The 16,224-nt window shown below is 33.8% G+C and overlaps 1 non-coding gene across 1 annotated transcript; it reads left to right on the top strand.

The window, feature by feature from the left end:
- The first annotated feature begins 2,405 nt into the window (after window positions 1–2,405).
- Trnar-acg (transfer RNA arginine (anticodon ACG)) lies at window positions 2,406–2,478 on the top strand. Its single transcript has one exon. It is a non-coding gene; the product is annotated as a tRNA-Arg (tRNA).
- The last annotated feature ends 13,746 nt before the right edge of the window (window positions 2,479–16,224 follow it).

Here is a 16,224-nt window from a genome sequence, read left to right as displayed (position 1 = left end):
TATATATATATAATGTTTCGACGTTATAGAAAAAATGGCCGAATGGTTCAGGGGTCGCCTAACGAAATCTCATTAACTGAAACAGATGCCTGCTTGTAGCCACCAAATGTAACTGTTTACTTTCGAATAAATAATATATATGTACATGTATATATATATATATATATATATATATATATATATATATATATATATATATATATATATATATATATATATATATAATCGAGATAAGACACTGATTAGCAATCAGAAGAAAGATCCTGATAGATATTACTTGAAGCAATACTTTCAGGGCGATCCTAGCCAAAAAGGAGAAGCTAAATATTTATTTTGGATTATATCTACCAAAACACACTCAACGCACCAACGAATACGGCTGCCCCGTATACTTTTCGGAAAACCAATAAGGAGCAACCACGTTTTTTTGTTATATGGGACTACTGCCTTCTCCCCTGGACCAATATCTGCCTACCTGGATTTATAACCCCGGAGGACATTGTACTCCTTCCGATAATGGACTACTCACTGGATTTATAACCCCGGAGGACATTGTACTCCTTCCGATAATGGACTACTATCAAATTACCTTTTCCTATAATTATTTCCATATAATTATCCCTTCATTCACCACTTAAACAACTATTTTCATTATTTTTTCTGAAAAGCAAAATAAGTGTCTATTCACCACTAAACATTTTGCTAACCGCGTTTCATTTCCTCTGATGATATGAGCCTTTATTGAAAATCCATGTATTAGGGAAATAAACATAACCCCTTCTATATATTCCTTTTGTCAAACAATAAATTCCTACTTCGAATATATGTGTCTATATGTTGTTGTTTTTTTTTCAGAATTAAAATATAATCACTAAACTTAATTTGTTAAACATATGAATTTTTTAATATATGAATTTTAAAAATATGAATTTTTAAATATATAAATTTTTAAATATATGATTTTTTTTAGATATATAGATCTGTTAAATTTATTAATTTTTAAATATATAAATTTGTTTAAATTGTTATTTACTTTTTCTTCAACTTTAAAAAAATCGAGTTGGCATGAAATGACCGAAAGTTTATTGATTCAGGAGAAGTGTGGTTGGAGATTGCGCAACTATTGTCTCACTATATCACGTGCAGTTACCCTTACAAGTAGTTTCCATTGTCTTTCGTTACTGAACGGACGCATCAGAGCTTAACTGAAAGAAAATGATAAATTTCTCCAGGGGAACCCGAATATCCCTGCCGGTAACTAAGTAATAAATTCACTAACGGTTAACAAAGAAAATCAATACAAAAAAAAAATTGAAATCCTGATAAATCAAAATGGTGGAGGTTTGAAAATGTGTCACACTCTCATGAAAATGAATAAATAAATGAATAAATTAAAATAAAATTCATCGACTGAGAACTCGATGATTTTTGTCTCTCGTATATTTTTTGTGAGAGCGCCATTATTTTTCAAGACACAATCAGGAAGCGAATGTCTTTGATGGGCTTACAAAAAAGAAACAAAGATAGCGACAAAATGAAGGCCTTTAAATAATTCAGACAATCGTGTTCAGTCAAAACTGATAATGTCCGTCTGACAAGCAAGAATAATGGACAAGTCATTTCCTGATTTAAATGATCAGAACGAGGCTGGCAATAAAGGCAGCCGTCATAAACAATATCAAATAAAGAGCACAGGATCTTTCATGAACTCGTATTGAGCTCAAGGATTATGCTGGATTGATTAAATTTTTGTGACGAGGTGGATATATATATATATATATATATATATATATATATATATATATATATATATATATATATATATATATATATATATATATTAGAACCCCGGGATACATTGGCCTGAAGATACAGTTTTTTCGAGTTACGATAAAGAATACGATGTTTTTCCGTCCCCTGGTTGCAGTATTTGTCCCGACTTCGGTGTTATTTAAAATGTTCATTATATGCATGTGCATTATATACTGTACTGTATTTTATTACTAATTTTTTATGGCGTATCCCGAAGTTCTACTGTATATATATATATATATATATATGTGTGTGTGTGTGTGTGTGTGTGTGTGTATGTATGTAAAAGATGGTCACAGACTTTTAGAAGACACTTAGCTATACTATTAATAAAATTCTAAATGTCTATTCATTTATGTGTGTGTATATATATATATATATACCAATAAATCTTTCGGACGGATGCACCGAATTGAAAAATTCTTTTTTCCCCTATAAGGCGTGAGTAACGAACAACGCCGAGTCACACAAAAAGCTCGCAATAAGGGTGTTTGGGCCGTTTCCTGCAATTGTCGAAAAAGTTACCTGCCCATGTCAACGCAATTTAGCACTGTCTGTATAGAGTCGCGGTAATATCTCTTGGCATACGGGCAGGACTTGTAGCGCAATGGATAACGCGTCTGACTACGGATCAGAAGATTCCAGGTTCGAATCCTGGCAAGTTCGTAATAATTTTAACCATCATTTTATCCAACGTTTACTTATTACCCTTACCCTTAGTTATGCTATTTTTGTTTTTTTTCAGTGAATTTGTTTTGTGCATATGGGAATTTCCCATACTCCGAGTTCAGCGTTGATGGTAAGACGATGTTGAGTGTACTTGATGTTGAGTGTACTCGATTTTGTGTTTGACACGGCGTTGCGTCTGCCGGATCGGCGCAGCCGTTAGCTTTGAATAAAATTTAAATGAGAACTTTGAAAAATTTGAAGTGTCGGAAATAATGATAAAATCATTTTACTTGGTTGTAAGTCCAATATTTTTCTAAAAATAGCTTCATCAAGGTAGGAAGTCCGGGCCGTGATTTTTTTTCTTTAAATTTCCCGCTCGAAACTTGAGTAAAATACGCGTGGAACCGCTGGATCAACGTGTATATTTCTATTCTCTTCTACTCCGAGTCATCACTTTCTCCATAACACCAAAATGAAAAAAATAAAAAACCCTATTCAAGCCAGAAGACCGGACATCATATTAATTGACAAGAACGAAAAATCTGTCAAATTGTAGATTTTGCCGTCCCAGCAAAGCACAGCGTTAAGAGCAAATAGACAGATAAATGAAACAAATATACGGAACTCGCCAGAGAACAGGAATATCGAACCTGAATAAAATCAATAATTGTAGGAGCATTAGGAACAGTTCCAAAGAACTTGGAAACAAGATTAGGAGAAATCGGAATCAAGGAGAAAGCTCAGATTATGCAACGTACAGTAATGCTGAAAACAGCTGAAATCATTAGGAAAACCCTCGAATACGGAACTTAATCTACACGAATAACAAACGCAAAAACAGAAATAAAATAAAAAAACAGAAGCTGCGAAGTTTAAGGCTGACTCCTCCTCCTCCGCTATACCATTCCGATATATGGTTTACGTATCAAATACACGCCTCTATGTTAGTGTCCTTCATCTGCGTATTTTTTTTTTATTTAGCAAACGCATATATTTCGCCTGGTGTTACTGCAGCTGTTCTTACAGGTACCCGTGTCATTAAACCAGTTGTTAGTGTTCCGGCCTACAAAGGTGTCTCTGGTAAATTAGCCGGGTGTTATTATTCTGTCAGTTAGAGAGTCTCTACCTCAATAAATCACATATTATTCGTTCGACCAGTTGGGTGTCTATATAACATAAGCACGTCCACTGGTTCTCATTAGATCACCGATATTAAGCAACGTATAGTTTGGTCAGTACCAGTTTAATGACCATTTCGGAATACGAGGCGCTGTATGTTAAAGGACGCCGACACCTCCCTGAAAGAGCTGCAAAAACTTAACGTCATCTCCTCTGACAGGAATATACATGCGAATGTTAAACGCTTGTAAATTCCATACTCGCTTGAAAATTCCTTCTTCAGAGAAAGCAGTTCAACCCGTCTACGGTGGGTGCCGATTCGGTACAGCAGTAGTTTTTCTGCGTCAATAAGCTGGAGGTTATTTTTCCGGTCAGCTGGGGGTGTTTCTGCGTTGCTCAGTCGAATAATATTATAATTCTGTACAATTGTTTTCTTTGGTACCGCAGCATGGATATTTGTCATCTTCAGATGGGGTGGTGGTGGCTAAGGTGTTAAAGCTACAATCTAACGACCATTAACATTTAAAGTATAACTAAAATCTGACTTTAAATCCTTCTATGTCGTGCGATCAGATTACCAATCTCTATTACTTTTCACCTTAGGCCATAGTTTAAGTTCAGATTAGTCCTTGTCAGTAATTCGACGCCATCTTATGCATGCGTCAAACGATAGCTATATTTAACTTCAACACCATATCATCTCGTGTAATATGTGAGACAAATATTTTCAATACTTTGAACCGACTTCGCTATATTCCTATTAATCATACGTTTCCTTATTCTTGCCTTTGCGGACAGGTGTGTTTCGATGCGAACATGACACCTGTGGTTAAGTTTTAAATATGCAGCCAAGCAACATGACGCGTTACCTGCGTCCCGAGATACCGAAAATATTGCAGACAATAACCAAAACATAAATACATTTTTTCTTCTCAGCTACACACCTTGAATTATAAACAATATATATATATATATATATATATATATATATATATATATATATATATATATATATTAAACAAAAGAGAAAGCGTATAGCTATACGCAGATACATAAACAAACACTCCTTTGACTATTAAAGTTGAAGGAAAAACGAGGAATATAAAATAATAGTCCAAATTATTAGCTATCGATATTATATATAGAAAAGAAACTGATGCATCGATAGCCGAATATATATATATATATATATATATATATATATATATATATATATATATATATATGATGAAAACTAATGGCCCAATTTGACTAAAATTTATATGGACATTTGTTATGATGATATGCAGCGAACTAAGTATTATGCTATCCGTTTGTTGCACAGTTAGAGATTAATAAGGATTAATAGAGAATAGTATTAAGTTCAACGTTTTCTAAGAAACTCTTTGGTTGATATGCCTGAAATTTTGTATGCACCTTTGAGGTGTGGCGAACCAAATATTACAGTATCCGCCCGATGCACAGTTAGCGATTCATACTTAAATTCATCTTTTCTCAGAAACTACTCAGCGAGCTGACAAAATTTTGTATAGTCATTTGTAATGATAAGTTGCAGCGATTTAAGTATTATGGTATCCGTTCGTTGCACAGTTATATATACACATATATTATTAATTATTATCGGTATTTAATTATCATAGTAAAAAAATAATTATATATATATATAATTATTTTTTTACTATGATAATATATATATATATATATATATATATATATATATATATATATATATATACTAGCAAACGTACCCGTCGTTGATTGGGTTCACAAACAGCCTACAGAAAATGGACTCTGATTTATGAAAGTATGATAGGTTATGAAAAGGAAGGGTTGTAAAGAGGTAGCTTCGAATTCGGGAATATCAAAACCAAAGCAAAATATGATGAAAGTAAAAATAAAATAGATAAGCCTCATAATTTATTATACCATACCTGTTCATACTGAAACACTTATCACAATATTCTGTGGATCTATATTAAAAAACTTTGTTAAACTTTGTGACATATTTCCATTCTATGGAGGTCAGGCGCGAACGAATACCCCATAATTTTATTATACCATATTTCTTCAAACTGAAACATAATTATCAAAGTATACTTACGCAGATTGATATGAAAAGTCTTTATTAAAGTTTATGCCTATTTCCATTCTATGGAGGCCAGGCGCGAACTCAGACCCCACAATTATATTATACCATCTCTATTTAAGTTAAAACATACTTATCAAAGTATTCTTATGTACATATATATCAAAAACACTTGTAAACGTTTTTTTTTAAATTGTTAAATTTTTTATTTCCATACTTTGTGGACCAGACGCGAACGCAGACCCCACAATTTTAATGAACCACCGTTCTGCAGGATCAAACTTACCCATTTCTGTGTCTCTATACATCTTCTATCCTTATATGTAATCAGTTTTTTAAAATAGTCAACCGTATAGGAGCCTATTCGTGACTAGACACACACACACACGCACACGCACACACACAGACATTCAGCTTTATATTATAGATATATATAAGTAAAAGAGGTCACGAAATTGTCGAATTAAATATATATATAGAGTTCCAAAGATAGGCTCTTCTCAGAGGAAAATACGTTAGCAAAAGGAATATATAGATAATAATCTTTAGAGGTGTCTACGCTTTTTATGATATCGTTGTAAGGAGTAATTTTTATGATGGTAAGGAGTAATTTTCAGATCATCAAGTGTAGTTTCAGTTAACATAGGGAAATTTGGGAGGACGTTTGAAGGCAAATCGCCGGACAAGCAGTTCAGACTTCTCGGTTGCTTTGCTATAAATAGACTGACAGATACAGACTATCGGTGTTGTCGAGATGGTGTGTGCACAATTGTTGTTCTTTGTATATTCTGTTCTGTTCTCAATACAAATACTTTTTCTACCCCATATTGTGTCCATATCTTCCTTAGTGACGCAAGAGGGATTCCCACAAACACTTGGCGATGAAGAACTCAGCTTCAAAAGGGACCACCAACAACAAATTTCAAACAAAAAAGTAAAAGGAAATATTATATTAGTGATCACACACCGAATCTATGGACGAGTTTAAAGAAATTATGCTTCAACAGAAACAACAATATGAACTACAGAGACAGTAAAGACGTTACACAACAGAAAATGAATGAAAAGGCCATTCCAACAGCAACAGGAACTTAAATAACAACAGATGTTACAAAAGTAACTGAAAAAAAAGTTCATTTAACAACAAGAAAAACTGAAATAATTACTTCTCAAAATATTGGCCACGTTTAACAACACATCGTTTTCGCAAAACCGTTACCTACGTTCCTGAATAAGACCAAATGTTCGACGCTTTTTTAGAAGGTATTAAGACCTTTTCGACATTGCGAAGATTGACATTATGCGAAAAATGTTCATCTGCTTTTACGAAAGCTAGGAACTGCTGAACACACTAGGTTCATAGGTTCTACTTAAAAAGACTACGGATCTAGAGTTTGCGGAAACAGTTAAGTTACTTGTACTATCAGATCTTTCAGTCCCAATACGCCACGGTGTCGTAAAAGGTGGAAAAGTTTTAATTTGGCTAAGCAAGACCAAGATGATTATTTAGTTTTCGCGGTGATCGTAACGATTTAAAATTGGCAGAATTATCGCCAGATGTTTTTAAATATCTCATTTTCACTCAAAGATGATCAAAAATGTTAAGATTAGAGAAGAGTACAAGCGAAACTCCAGAGCGAATCAAATTTCACTCTACAGTAACTTACGGAGGATTACCAAGACGTTAAAATAGTGAGAAACAGTTTTAAAAATATAGAGCAGTAAGGCGTAGTATACGTAAGAAAAGTAAATTTTTATATAAAATCTACTCCCTTAAAAAGAAAAAAACGATAGTGTCCGTTGAAATTAAAGACATATATTATCAGTTTAAATTAAAGAATTGCCTACATAAAAGAGAAAATAAAATAAAATTGCTACACAAATTTTCAAAACGAGCATACTATACGAAAACAAAATAAATCACCCCGAGACCATGAAAATCTATTTGTTTTAAACTAGATGAACAGTTTTAAAATTAACAATTTATCAGTTAACATTTTTAATCAGAAAATAATGCACGCCGAAGAAAGTCAAAGAAAATAAAACAATAAATTAAAAAAAAATTAAAAGAAAAAAAATTCAAAACAAAACATTTTATTAAAAACATTCAAATACTTTTCGAATTAATTACAAATCGAGTAGGATATTATAAAGAATAACGCATATAATTCGAAAATACAACGAGAAATAATGAAGGTAGCTGAGCGCGTAATTGTGAGGCAAGAATTGCGCAATATCAACGACACCTTCTGAATCGACACTGCTTGAGTCCAGCTGCCAGAAGAAGTGCTAGACGACTGAAAACAACGCCGAGATAAGCGGAGAGCAATACACCACATGGAATACCAAAATCGTCACCCATTTCAGTACTGACCAAGTTCAACGTTGCTTAACTTTGGTGATCTTACGGGAACCAGTGTATCAACGCGATCAAGCCGTATATGAATAATAACAACACAAAAAATAAAAAGTGAGCAGAAAATAAAATCGCTATAAATCGTGTTGCATAAAAAACAAGTTATGTTTAAACACAAACAAAAAGAGGTTGAAGCGTTCAGAGAAAGGGGAAAACCAATATCCATCCGAGCAGCAAGTATTATTGACAAATACGAAGATAGTTCGACCATCCGCACTTCTAGCATTTCGTTTTTTTTTTGTATAAACATAGAAATACCAAATTAAATGAGCCTACGCAGCGAAATTTGGATGTCATTCACAAAACTAATAAATAATATTACTAATGGAACGCAGACCTTAAATCAAATTGTAAAGGATTGGTGATATTAGTTATATATTACAAGGTACAGGACATGCTCATAAACGACCCCAAAACGTATTAAAAAAAATGATACTCAGATGACACTAGGCATATTACACCCAGAGGAAGAGCTAATCGACACCGTTTTCCAGAGGTTCGATTTCAACTCCGACAGAACAGCAACGGGCGGTCAGGAAGAGAAAATTCACCGACCGACCCACTTACTATCAATCCAAAGCGGAAAAGATATTAATAAGCTTTTTGCGGTGCAAACAGGTTCAGAAGGAGTTGCTGTAGAGACTCAACCATGCAAAAGATATGAATTTTCCGAACTGTATAAACAAATCGAGAGATTCCAACTCTAGAAATATCCATTCTATAGTAGAGTTTGTATTCATCAGACTAGCCCATTCTTAAGATGGTGAAGAAAAGAGGTCAACTAGAACTGGAGTCAGAATAAGTTAGTAACACGAGAATGTAATAGAGCAGGATAAGCAACTTCGGCCTGTGCGAGCCTTTTCTAGTCTCGCACAAAAACACACATTCACATTTCAAGCTATATCATATACATACGCGCACACAAACATACGCGCCCACGTCCACACACGTACATATATTCACGTTCGCGTACATACACTCACATTCACGTGTATATACACACACACTAACGTATACACATGTACTCACACACGCGCATACGAACGCACACATGGACGACGTCACTTCCGCTTTCTAAGGAAACATACACGTGCGAAAAAGACCACCGGAAACGAGTACAAAAGAAAGAGACAAGCTGTTTCTAACCCTTTAAGGCCGAGCTTTCGAGCCGGTCGGTCTACGGACCGGACCGCGTGCGTCACGCCCACTTACTACTATGTATGGAGCACGAGCTAACAGACCGTATGTACACATTCACACTCTTTCTCTTTCTATCTACTACTGGTCCCTGAGAACACCACCGCGTAGCTGACTGCTAGCATGGCGTACAGCTTAACCTCTATCCTCGTCTTTGTCTGCATGCTGGACTATCATTTCAATTTCCACGCGCGAACAAACGATAGTGACCCGAACTTGAGATGAACACACATTTCTTTTTCTTGCTACAACACCAGTCCCGCAACGAACATTGGTTACACACGCGCGGACATGAACACATGTTATAACTAAAACGTTCATTCTTTCAACAGCAAATAAACGACATTTATCTTATCCATCAATTGAGTCTTTGTTTCCTTCAATTCCATTCGTTTCATTATTCTTTTGTAACGGGATTGGGGTGTATATGTATCCTAGTTCTTTACAGGCCGACGGGTATTGATAATAGAAAAAGAATTGAGTTTCGGTCTTGCTCCGCCACTAAAGTTTTTATTGTCTAGCCTACACGGCGTCTACCCAAACACTTTTTGGCAAAAGGCGCCAACATGAAGTTTGATGAAAATGCGGTAAGACATATACACCTGATGTATTAATCCGCTAGTTTCGACATGCTTATGCTAGCCGACCAAACCACACACTTATCGCTACGCGAGCGATTACATTCAAATAAAAAAGAAAATAGATCTCAATCCTGTAATAGCTACAACGTAACTATCAACTAAGCAACATTTTACGATGTATCAACAACAACAACAACAACAACAACGACAAAAACAACAACAACAAACGCAACAAAAGACTTTAACTGGCTACTACAAGACAACAGTAAAACATATTTTGTTACGGTGTAAATTCAAGGAATGTGCCCACCGTAGTATCGCCCTACAATCAGCATAGTGTCTATTCTAGATGTAGATATTCATAGCCGACACCGTTTTTACATAAATCAGCTTCTTTAAAGAATTTTATAGCTAAAATAGCAAATTATATGACCGAGATATGCAAATCTTTGTTGTATGCAATGTTTTGAAAATATTTTATTTGACGTTTTAAAAACTTAAACCGTTCCATTAACTAACCACGTAGCCACGGTGAAAATAACATGGCTTTATTTTTCGTTCATATTTCTTGCAATAATACACCAACCATTTCCATTTGTGAGCGCATGCGTGAACGAGTTTAATAACTAGAGCAAAATGGCGCAGAAATATAAGCGCGGTTATGTCTTTTTCTTTTTCATCTTTCCATTTTTATCTTTTGTTTCGTTCAAGCATTTCAGAAGCAGACTGCGTTCGTCGGTCGCTTGGTCCGTCTGGCAGACTTCAACTTCAAATATAATATTTCTATTGCTAAACACGTGGATTTATTGGACGTGTCTTATTTTATATACGTCCAGTAGTTTCTATAATAAGCTCTGTCCGTTCGCCTGTTTGTACGACTTAAGTATTAAAGAACATTTACGACTGTATGTTATGTTTTAATAGGTATCTGTTACGCTTCGGTTTTAAATATCATTTTCATCAGTTTGTTGCTTAAATGTCAAATAAGATCTTCGTCGGTCTGTCAAAATTATGTGTAAAATAGCATTTTTCGTTAGTATGAGACGCTTAAGTTTAAAATAGGGTTTTTGTCTGTCTGTAACGCTTAAGTTTAAGTGTCGGGGTTATCTATTAAGCTTATGTTTAAAATAACTTTTTCATTGGTCTGTAACATTTAAGTTTAATCTTTTTTTTATTGGTTTGCCACGCTTAAGTTTAGTATAGTTTTTTCTTTGGTGTTTCACGCTTAAATTTAAAATAGTGTTTTTGTTTGTCCATCGATCTTACGTTTAAAAAATAAACCTTTTAGTTGGCTTGGAATGCTTAAGTTTAATGTTTTTCATCGGTGTTTTACGCATAAGTTTAAAATAGGGTTAACGGTGGTCTGTCACGCTTCGGTTCAAAATAATCCTTTGTATTTGTTTCTAACGTTCGAGTTTAATATGACCTTTATCATTGATATATCGCGCATACATTAAATATGAATTAAAATAGTCGTTTTCGTTGGCGTGTCGTGGTTCAATTTAAAATAGGGTTTGCCTTGGTCGATCATGCGTAAGTCTAAAATAATGTTTTTGATAATCTGACACGCTCCTTGTGTGCGCGCACACACAAACACACACATACACATACATAAGATTCTCACTCTCTTTCTTATATTCCTTACGTCTTTCGGTTCTTCTCTTTTTCCTTTTCTCTTTTTCCTTTTCTTTTCTTCTTTCTTTCTTCTTTCTCCTTTTCTTTTTCTTTTTAGTTTTCACTTCCTTTTCCTTTTCTAACTCTTCTACCCTTGTCTTTTATCTTATTAAGCTTTGATACCCCCTTTCCCCACACCGCTTTCTATTTTTAGGTTGAAAATGTAACTTATCATCTCTCCCACTTCAAGTTAGCGATGTAATATTTTATTTTTATAAATAAAAAAAATGTTTCACTTTTTTTCATATAAGAACCAGATGCTTTGAATAGCAGATAAACTGCATTTCTGTCCGCCTGACGAGAAACCAAAAGTTTTTAAATAAACCGATTACTCTGAAACATTAGCATGTTTAGTATAGCGACTATGTAATATTTGTCTCTATAAAAAGAAATATTATATATATATATATATATATATATATATATATATATATATATATATATATATATATATATATATGTATGTACTAGCAAAAGTACCCGTCGTTGACTGGGTTCAAAAACAGCCTACAGAAAATGGACTCTGATTTATTAAAGTATGATAGGTTATGAAAAGGAAGGGTTGTAAAGAGATAGCTTCGAATTTGGGGGTATCCAAACCAAAGCAAAATATGATGAAAGTAAAAATAAAATAGATAAACCCCATAATTTATTATACTATACCTGTTCACACCGAAACACTTATCACAATATTCTGTGGATCTATATTAAACAACCTTGTAAAACATTGTGACATATTTTCATTCTATGTAAATCAGGCGCAAACGACCACCCCCATAATTTTATTATACCATATTTCTTCAAACTGAAACATAATTATAAAAGTATAGATAAGAAAAGTCTTTATTAAAGTTTGTGCCTATTTCCATTCTATGGAGGCCAGGCGCGAACGCAGACCCCACAATTTTATCATACCACCCTTATTTAAGTTAAAACATACTTATCAAAGTATTCTTGTGTACATCAATATCAAACACAAAACAAATATATATATACATATAAAGTGAAAAGTAAATAAAGAGTTTCGCTCGAAATTCCGTTCAAATTCCCGAGTTCGACAGAAATATTCCCGAGTTCGACAAGATATACCTAAAGAAGGTCAGAGGTTAAATAGACCGAAACGTTGTGAAAATCACACTCAAGATGAGAACAATAGCCCGATGAATCCAAACAATACGAACAAGATAGTCAAGTTTGTTATTTTAAAGATTGCCAACGACAAACACTTTTGACGATTTTTTGCTCGTTTTGTGTATATTTTTCGCAAATAATTAATCTAAAGTGTAGTATCTGTTCCGATATTAGATTTTATCTTTTCTGTTTCCAATCATTGAATAGGGAATTCCTTCTAGATTGTGGCACTATTTTTATTTTAGCCACAGTCTAGCGTACGTCTTTTTGCAAGAAACTAAATTTTCCACATATTAAAAACCGATCAATATGTAGCCGTCAGTCTGCCGTCACGATGATCCAAGTAAATGGCGACTATGCGACTCTCTAAGAAGATATGTCGGTCAGTCTGTGACGTTTGAAATTTTTGCTGTTATTGAAAAGACTGGCGCTTTTTAAGTATATCTGTTCTTTATCGGATGGGATTGGGGTGTTTTGATGTACGTCCTTTTTTTTATTAAAAAGATGCAGAGATGCAGATTTGTTTCCAGGCAATGGTTTTGTTAGTTTAATGTGCAGAATAAAGAAATAATGTTTTTGCCGTTGGTACTTTTGCATATTAGCTCAATTGGTATATTTTTTGTATTTTTTTTAGCTTGAAGACTTGTGTTCAATAGTTTGAAAAAGAATTAAGCGGCTCTAGCGGAGAAGAACATTGGACCGTTTAGACCCCCCCCCCCAAAAAAGAAACCCAAAGAAAACAACAAAAAAAAATTCAGCGATATAAAAATAAGTTGATTATAATGTTTTGTTTTTATATTCGCGCGCTACCAAAGTATCTGGGAGTACCGATAATCTAGTTGAGTCAAGATCGAATCCAAATGATTTCACAGGACTACTTCCATCTCCGGATACTGGCAAGCTCCGCGTGACTCCCACAACCACCACTGTAATTATTTGTTCCGAGAAAGAATCTGGGAAACGAATGCCAATAACAAAATAAATCCAATAAAAGAATGTATCGCGCCAAATTTTCTCCTTAACTTTAGGCATGCCAACCATCTATCGATCTATCTATGCAGATAGATAATAATTAAATATTATTTATCTATCCATAGTTTTAACTTTTGTAGATTTGTACAGATTATCAGTATAGATTTCCCAACCAACCTATTTATTAACAGGTTCAAAGTCACGGCTCCGTGTCATAGAACCAACATCGTAACATTTTTTCAAAGTGTTTAACCAAGAGGATGGTAATATATATATATATATATATATATATATATATATATATATATATATATATATATATGTGTGTGTGTGTGTGTGTGTGTGTGTGTGTGTATACGGTACGGAGATATAAAGATGAAGATAGGTAAAAAAAAAAAAAAAGATGAAGATAGGTAAAAATGAGAAGAAGGCGATATGGAGATAGGAAATAGAACGCAGAGGATACATCCATCCATAACCCTTGAGCCCCTGGAGGGGCATAGGCCATCTACTACTTTTGTAGATGTTTTTGTAGCGAAGAGTTCTTTTTACAGGGCGAGGGTGCTGGCCTCACGCCCAACCTTACCAAAAGGTGCATACAGCGCCTCACCTCCCAAATGGTCACCCTTCTGGTACTGGCCAGGCTCAACGTTGCTTAACTTCGGTGATCTGTCGAGAACCGGTGTGTCAACGTGATTGTGCCGTACATAAGTCAGAGGATGAAGATTGGAAATGGAAATATTGAGATGAAATTATGAAAAGGAAGACAGATATCAAGATCAGGAGGAGGAGGAGGAGGAGGAGACGGAGAATGAAATTAAGGAGAAAAAGGTATAGATGTAGAGATGTAAAAGCAAATGAGTAATGGAGATAGCGAGCATAATATATATATATATATATATATATATATATATATATATATATATATGGACCTATAAATTCATCCTCGTCCGTCTGTCCGTCCGTTCTTTCGTCTGTCCCCGATTTTCTCAATAATTACGCCTTTGAATCTTTTGAAAATTTGCACAAACATTAAACATATGAGTAAAAAGTAACAGAGAAAACTCTGGTTGCCCCCCCCCATTAAAAATGGTTAAAATTGACAGCGTATCAAAAAACAAAAACAAAAAAAAAAAACAAAAAACAAAAAAAACAAAACAAAAAGAAAATGATGCCTTGGATTTTTATAAAACTTTCTGAAATTGTAACTAACTGATTTTTTATATAATTTTGTTTGTCTATACTTCGCGATAACTCTTGCGTATGCCCAAGGGGCTCTTTTTAAAGGCTAATAAAAACACTCACTTTTTGGGACTATTTTACCATATTTGTCCAAAATTTTTAGTGTCGGTCTATTTAGCAGTTTTGCAATGTGCTGAACTCCAATTTAAATATGTTAAGGCCTTGGGGACTTTGGGCTAATAACGGACTTTTTTGCATGGTACACAACTGAAATTTACATATGTTAAGGCCTAAAACTGGACTGTTTGTTCATTTTCACCAGTATTTGACGTGCCCTGGACACTTTTGGGATAAATTATGCGGGGGGGGGGAAGAATGCTTAACCTAGTCATTTTTTTAATGTCTTTTTCACAGTGCACTCACTTGTTCACTTATATTTCCTTTTTATAGAGAGCAATCCTTATCGAAGAAGCTCTATTTAATTACATAGTGAATGAATGACAAAAGTCTATATTCCAAATTTTACGATGTTGGGCATCTCGCAATTTATTCCTTTAATTCAATTGACACTAACAATTATCGATAGTATCTGTTTTGTAACAAAAAAATAATCACTTCATTATTATATCTATCAGTTAACCTATTTTGCTCTTAAATCATAAGAGGAAATAGCAATAATCAATTAACCAAAAGGAAATAAAATACGTTTGTACATGATTAAAACATTCGAAAACTGGAAAAGAAGTTGCAAATACCTTATAGTTTTCTTTTATTATGCCATTTTGAATTTTAGAAATAAAGTTAGTAAACCCACATATACGGATTTACAATTTCTACTAATTTAGGTATACTATATATGCCAGAAATACTCTATGTATTAATAAGTGAATTTATTATTTATAATTAATATATCCAAATTTACAGTTTACCCAAACTACATCAATGATTATTGCAATCTATTATACACACACACACACACACACACACACACACACACACACACACACACACACACACATATATATATATATATATATATGTATCGAGATATGTAGGAGAAAAAGATGGAAACAGATAAAAGATAGATGTAGAGAGACGGATAGAGATATAGAGTGAGATATATAATGGAGACGGTAAAAGAATAAAAGGTATATATACATATATATATATATATATATATATATATATATATAAAGGAGATTAGAACAATAGTCTAAAGAGCTGAGTGTATTTCAATGTAACAGTGAAATTACTAGTTTAATTAAAATACAGGAAAGAGAAAGTGCTCGTTGTAATTTAGATATATAATAAGCTCGATAGGTAAATATCATAGAGCTAATTCAATATTAAGTAATCTGATTGATAATTTAAAATTTAAAAATCAA

This window comes from Euprymna scolopes, chromosome 5 (assembly GCF_053919585.1).
Source record: "Euprymna scolopes isolate OS-2025 chromosome 5, ASM5391958v1, whole genome shotgun sequence".
Taxonomy (NCBI): domain Eukaryota; kingdom Metazoa; phylum Mollusca; class Cephalopoda; order Sepiida; family Sepiolidae; genus Euprymna; species Euprymna scolopes.
Note: the sequence above shows the minus strand (reverse complement) of the source record. Positions and strands in the feature narration are given on the sequence as shown.